The sequence below is a fragment of the Tursiops truncatus genome, chromosome 13 (assembly GCF_011762595.2).
Source record: "Tursiops truncatus isolate mTurTru1 chromosome 13, mTurTru1.mat.Y, whole genome shotgun sequence".
NCBI lineage: Eukaryota > Metazoa > Chordata > Mammalia > Artiodactyla > Delphinidae > Tursiops > Tursiops truncatus.
This window is the reverse complement of record NC_047046.1, coordinates 73,685,544-73,692,789: the sequence shown is the minus strand read 5'-3', so window position 1 is coordinate 73,692,789 and position 7,246 is coordinate 73,685,544. Positions and strand designations below refer to the sequence as shown.

Sequence of the window (7,246 nt, the reverse complement as noted above, 5' to 3'; positions counted from 1 at the left end):
GATGGAAGGAAGACCCCGCAATCCTAGAGCAGTCTGCTTATATAGGGATTAAGAACATGTGTCGCTCTGTGATTGGCTTTCGCCGATGGTGCGATTTGTGAGCCAGCATCGGATAGGTCGCTACTTTAAAACCTCATTAGTATACTTAGCGCAAGCGCAGTGGCCACAGGAAGGATGACTCAGCTTATTTCAGCTTCCTGCTGCGTAGCAGTTAGCTGACCGCGCCCTACATCTCCCCCTTTTTTATTTATTAGAACACCAAACAGAATGTAGCCCGTACAAGTGTTCACCTCATGATGTGCTCACTGTTCGAGGGCAGTTTTCTGTTGGCATGTTTGAGACTCAGAATAATGGCTGATTCCCTATAGAGGTGCGATGGCGACAAGGCCTCTCTGTGCAAGGGCAATCAGGACAATGAATGACTCCCTATAGAGGTGCAATGGCAACAAGGCCTCTCTGTGCAAGGGCAATCAGGACAATGGATGACTCCCTATAGAGGTGCAATGGCAACAAGGCCTCTCTGTGCAAGGGCAATCAGGACAATGAATGAATGACTCCCTATAGAGGTGCAATGGCAACAAGGCCTCTCTGTGCAAGGGCAATCATTTCGAATTATTCAGGGCGGAGAGCCAGGCTGCGGGAGAATCTCCTTCATTAATAGCCAGAAGTGCCTGAGTGAGCAGGACCCTATCTCGATGTGCCCTGATGCGCACACGACAGACCAACCAGAGACACAGCATAGTCCCAAATACACAGCAGACTCCAAAGATTCCTACCCCCACCCACTCCCCAAAGAAAGAAAAGGCAGAAGAGAGCCAAGAGGCAAAATCTCCAAAGGCAACGGGCTCCAGCCCGGCAGCACTCAGTTGCACAATTTGAATAATCCTTTGTGGAATTCCAACTAATACAAAGACTTCGATTAAGAATCATCAGGAACATCCAGCTCAGCATCTTCTCCGAAGTTTTCTTCAACAATTCTCGTCAGTCTTGATGGCACCCAGATCGGATCTTGATCCTGTGGGGAGACACAAAGAGATCCCCTGGATCGAGTAATAACACGATCCGGGCCCTTCCATTGATTGGACAACACATCTTTCCACATCACTTTGCCATAATTTTTATGGTTTGTTGCCACATGGCGTTCAGCAGAGGTTTCTTTATCATTTAAATGTAAAAAATTTATGGTAAATAAGGCAAGTGAAAGTCTCTGTCTAGGGGTACAGTTCTCTGCGATTCCCCCTTTTTGTTTTATTAAGAGTTCTTTAAGCTGATCTGCCTCATTGACAAACCCTGTCGTTCACAATAGGCTTTCATTAGTTTACTAAGTGGTGTATGCCTCTTAATCTTAAACTGCACCACAGAACCATCCTGCCCCGCCACCTTCAAATTAATATGATCGTTGTTCTCAGTCTTGACTCCTTCCTTGGGCTTTTCGTCGGCCATGGCCTTGTGGATTATAGGGCAAGCCTGTAATATGAATCACCTGCATTTTTTGACTAAAAAGAGCAAAGCTTTTGGAATGCCTCTGGGGCTAACCCCAGTCTTTTGGGTAACAACTCTTCACAATATTCCTAGCCAAAGCTCTGGTAATGTTAAATTTTTTTCTTAAGACTGTAGATGACACATGATATAGCTTATGAAACTCTTGAGCCTGTGTCGTAGAGTCTAGCGCTGTTAGAGCGCGTGTGGAAATTAAATTAAAAGGACACATCCAAACAGGTTGAGAATCACCACAGCGTTCTAATTGTGCATTTGTAATAGCTTGTTCTACCTTTTGAAGTGCCTGATGGGCTTCTGGGGTCAATTGGCGTGGGGAATTAAGATCAGGCTCCTAAAAAATTTCCCTCGGGAGCAAGAAACAATCCCCCATTCCCTAAATATTTAATCAAAACGCCTAAGGCCTGTTCAAGCAACTCCATACAAGAGGCTTTATCTCGACTATTGAAAGGAATAGAAAAGACGCCATTTCCCTAATTTTTTCTTAATTATTCCAGGGTGACTAGGAGGGTTCTAAATGCCCTAATTGTAACTGCTCATCCACTAGTTTGGATGCCGCCTCCAGTTTTTCCTTTGACAAAGGCCACTGAGGTACCCACACAGGTGTTGTGGTCCTCCATGTAATCATAAACTCAGTGACCCTTGAGAAAAACCCAAGCCTCGGCGGTTTAAATTTCCGCGGGCTCCTATAGGGGCGGTCATGCCTTATAACTTACGTCTTATCCCTCTATTAGATATCAGGTTGAAACAAATATAATTCCTTAAACTCATCTAGGATTAGATATAATCCTGGCACTGTTTCTTGCTTTTCCTTTTGTTTTTTTTTTTTTTTTTTTTTCATATTTTCAGGCCTGTCTACCGTAGTCCCTGTTTGTTCATTCTCTGATGCGCTATCTTGACACATGCTAAGAGCCTTGCGTCCTCGTTGAATAATTTCTTCACATTTTCCTTCCTTTAGGCAAGAAAGTATCATGCTCCACAAGGGGAGAGCGCCTCGAGAAAGTTCTCCCCTTGTGTTACACTCCTTTAGGTCTTTTCCGAGTTTTTCCCATGACGGAACAGTCAAGCTGCCTGATACCCCAAACCACGGCGCGGCACTTTCGATATCTTGTAGCAGCCTACTTATGTTTTTATGAGAGAGCTTTAGCCCTCGGTCCCTTAAAAGGGCTTGAATAGGCTCATGAAAATCAGTTGTAGGCTCCGTGGACGAACTATTCCCAAAAATGCTTGACTTATCTATCGGCCAGGGAAGACACACTCGATCGGGCTGGTGGCACCGTAGCCACAAACAAACGAAAAACATGAGAAACACTAAAAGGACAAAAGCGAAAGTAAAAACTTCAGGCTCCAAACCCCCGAAAAACATACCTGACTGGACTACTCACCGACGGTTACCACTCCGTGTGTCGAGTTCTGAATCGGTCCTCCATGCAGGGCGCGAAGTTCCCGGGTTTCGGCACCACTTGCGGCGAGCCGTTTCTGACCGGCAGAATAACGAGCCGCCACACGCAAGATTCTTCTCGTATCACACTTTATTGGAGCACAGCTTGGTTGAAGAAAGATGGAAGGAAGACCCCGCAATCCTAGAGCAGTCTGCTTATATAGGGATTAAGAACATGTGTCGCTCTGTGATTGGCTTTCGCCGATGGTGCGATTTGTGAGCCAGCATCGGATAGGTCGCTACTTTAAAACCTCATTAGTATACTTAGCGCAAGCGCAGTGGCCACAGGAAGGATGACTCAGCTTATTTCAGCTTCCTGCTGCGTAGCAGTTAGCTGACCGCGCCCTACAGGTTTATCCTGCCTGGGACTCTCTGCTCTTCCTGGACTTGGGTGGCTATTTCCTTTCCCATGTTAGGGAAGTTTTCCACTATAATCTCTTCAAATATTTTCTCTGGTCCTTTCTCTCTCTCTTCGCCTTCTGGGACCCCTATAATGCGAATGTTGTTGCATTTAATGTTGTCCCAGAGGTCTCTTAGGCTGTCTTCATTTCTTTTCATTCTTTTTTCTTTATTCTGTTCCACAGCCGTGAATTCCACCATTCTGTCTTCCAGGTCGCTTATCCGTTCTTCTGCCCCAGTTATTCTGCTATTGATTCCTTCTAGTGTAGTTTTCATTTCAGTTATTGTATTGTTCATCTCTGTTTGTTTGTTCTTTAATTCTTCTAGGTCTTTGTTAAACACTTCTTGCATCTTCTTGACCTTTGCCTCCATTCTTTTTCTGAGGTCCTGGATCATCTTCACTATCATTATTCTGAATTCTTTTTCTGGAAGGTTGCCTGTCTCCACTTCATTTAGTTGTTTTTCTGGGGTTTTATCTTGTTCCTTCATCTGGTACATAGCCCTCTGCCTTTTCATCTTGTCGATCTTTCTGTGAATGTGGTTTTTGTTCCACAGGCTGCAGGATTGTAGTTCTTCTTGCTTCTGCTGTCTGCCCTCTGGAGTTGATTTATTTTTAAATGGGCCTTGAGAGAGTCCAGTTCTTCTTATTAGCTGTGTGATTTTTTTCACTTAATCTCTCTCTGGGCTAAATTTGAGGAATTATGTATTCTGACTACTGAGGAATTGTTTGCTGAAAACTGAATAGATCAAACAGTCGTAGAAAATGTAAAAACTGTACCAAGAACAAGAGTGATCATTCAGCACTATGGGTGACAATATAATTATGTACAAAGGGGGTTTAGACTAATCCTCACAGCAGGGCATTCATAATGGTAGAAAGACCACATATTTTAATACTAATTCACCATTGACCAAGAGCCCACTTATTTGCATTATGTCATGACAACCCTCAGCTTAAGGTCATGGCTACCTCTTTAATCTTTCTATTTTTTATTATACTGCACCAAAATCTTTCACCAAAAGAGAGAGGAAGAGGTTGACAGTGAGAAAAAGAGAAGAGAACAAAAGATCAACACCCACAGAAAATTACTGACTTTCTTCCTGCTTTGGGTGGTTAGAATAACTTTTATCATCGACAAAAAGAAAAGCTACTGCATTTGGATTTCACACATATAAATATGCAAGGAACATCTGCTATAAAAAGCTTTTTCTCTGTTCTGGATCCTAAAGGGCATGTAGCTTTCACTTCTTCTTTACTCAGACATTCATTAAGACTTCCCCAGAATAAAGGACAAAATGAGTCATCCTGACACAAGCAAAGCGGAAACCAAGAAAATGGTTTTTATAAAATGTAAATGTCCTGTCTCTCTGCAAAGTATTCATCATCTTCAAGTGTGTCATAGCCATTTGCTATGTCAAACTGTACAAGTGTGATTTCATTCTGGAAAAAAAAAGAAGAGCCTTTTTCACCCTCCTTTAAAAAAAAACATTTAAAATCATTACAGCAGAAAATGATACATTGTACTTGAAAAGTATGATTAGGAATAACTTTATGTGATGTGTTGGTAGTCGTGAGGAAGCTGTAAATGTGCTCGCAACTGGTTAAAATAAAAGAAAGAGCATCCAAATAGTTGTGACTTTTTAAGTTAAAAAACCATTTTGAAGGTTGAAATTAGTCCTCATAAAGATAAGAAAGCATTTTCATAAATTTTATTTTTACCAGCAGAGAATCAAAATGCCTTTTGCCCATGAAAGTGGGAAGAAAGAGACAATGCTTTCAAGATATTAAAATGTCGGAGGACATCTTTACCGAGGTGGCATTTAAAACAGGAACAATGTTACCCCCTTGTTGTCTATTGTTCTTTCAGGAACAACAAAACGCAAGCAAAATCTGAGTGCGGGGACAGTTTTAACTTGCATGTTATATAACGGAGGTGGGAATCTTTATGGACTTTGATAAATTCATTAAATCAACATTTGCTGAACATATGAATGAGGTATTGTTCTAAGCCCAATATAAGAACTTGCTTCTTTCTCTAGGAAAAATAAAAAATGCCGTTAGTCTCGAAAAAGAAAAAAAAAAAAAAGGAAAGAAAGAAAACTATTGTCTTAAGGGTATAGGCTTTCGGCATCTTTCACTAGCTCAATGAACTAAAATGAACACTTTAAGTTTCCCTCACAGCACTTTAACATCATGCTTTGGCCTCTCTCTTCAAGTGTTGTGTTCTGAGTTTCTACCTTTAACATTGTCCTTTAGTTTTCTCTTCATCTAAGAATCCCCTTCTGAGCCTCACCTCTACTCTTTCACACACCTCACAAGCCCTCTGAATCCCACATTTCTTGTTTGGGAAATTCACTATGAGATGTGTCAACAGAGGCTTTCTCCCCACATTGTAACTGAATGGAGGTCCATTCAGTGTGGAGATCCTGAATAGACGGGAAATGAGTAAAGGGATCTGGAATGCCTTCTTCCAGAGTTTATACTCCAGCAGATGCACTAGAGGTAAAGGATATTAAAAAAAAAAAAAAAAAAATCAACTCAGCTCGGGCTTCCCTGGTGGCACAGTGGTTGAGAGTCCGCCTGCCGATGCAGGGGACACGGGTTCGTGCCCTGGTCCAGGAAGATCCCACATGCTGCGAAGCAGCTGGGCCCGTGAGCCATGGCCGCTGAGCCTGTGCGTCCGGAGCCTGTGCTCCGCAACGGGAGAGGTCACAACCGTGACAGGCCCGCGTACCACAAACAAACAAACAAACAAAAAATCAACTCAGCTCAAAATATTTCCCAGGAGCAAGTCACCAATCAGAGACTGATTTATGGTGACAGTTCCATTTAATAATTGCAAACACACATTAGGAGGGTTAATCCTACTAGTCACTCACATTTTAGGTGAATATCCAGTTAAGCTTAAACATAGCTTTGTTTGAAAAGAGAAGACAAGGTCAACCAGGATGTCTGGGCAGGTCTGCGTGAACTTTCACACAGTGGCTAATGAGACTGGCATGCAGGAGACCTTCGATTAATATTTCTGACTTAATGAAAGAATGATTCAGAAAGGAAAAGGGAAAGAACGAAGAGAAAAATGGCCTTATTTGCAAGTTCATCTCAAGTTGGAAGCAGGGATCAGAAATTAAGGAAGCTGCCAGTTAGATAGACCATGTTCATGGTTGGGAACAGCCACTGTAATAATGTCAATTCTCTCCAGATGAATCTATGAACTCAATAAAATTCATCTCAAATGTTATTAAGGTTTTGTGTGGAACTTGATAAGCCAATGTTAAATTTTATTTAGAAGAGCAAAGGGCAAAGAAATCAAACATTTTTTATTAAAAAGACAGGAGATATCTTTGCTCTAAGAAATATCATTATAAAGTCTAATAATTAAGACCTTGAGGTTTTGACACAATAAAGACCAAAAGGCAGTTAAAACATTTTATAAAGTAAATATATATAGAAACACAAAATATCACTGAACTAACATTGCAAATCAGTGGGAAAGGATGAACCATTCAATAAATGCTTTGGGGTCAATCAGTTATCCATTTTAAAAAAGGTAACTTAGATCCCTAAGTTCACACCATACATAAAAGTCTGTAGTAGGGGAATTAAAAACCTAAATATGAAAAACAAGATTTTTTAAATTCCAGAAGAAAATGTAGGAGAATAACTTTTTTGAATTGTGTTCAGGAAGGAAATCTTGTATTAGGATACAAAAAGCATAAACAATAAAGGTGGAAAAAAATCAATGAGTTGAACTACATCAATCCCTGAAAACTCTGTATGAAAAAAGACACTATTAAAAAGTGAAAATAACTAAAACCACTATAAGGGTATGCTTTTTAAAGAGTTAGTTGTGTGATATGTAAGTTATATCTCAATAAAACTGATATTAAGAAAGAAAGCTCTATAAC

The 7,246-nt window shown here is 41.0% G+C and overlaps 1 long non-coding RNA gene across 1 annotated transcript; it reads right to left on the bottom strand.

Annotated features, from left to right (window-relative positions):
• Positions 1-316: 316 nt before the first annotated feature.
• Positions 317-4,214, bottom strand: LOC141276220 (uncharacterized). The gene is made up of 2 exons (XR_012325446.1): positions 2,883-4,214; positions 317-1,015 (listed from the first exon to the last, which is right to left on the bottom strand). It is a non-coding gene; the product is annotated as an uncharacterized lncRNA (long non-coding RNA).
• Between the last annotated feature and the right edge of the window lie 3,032 nt (positions 4,215-7,246).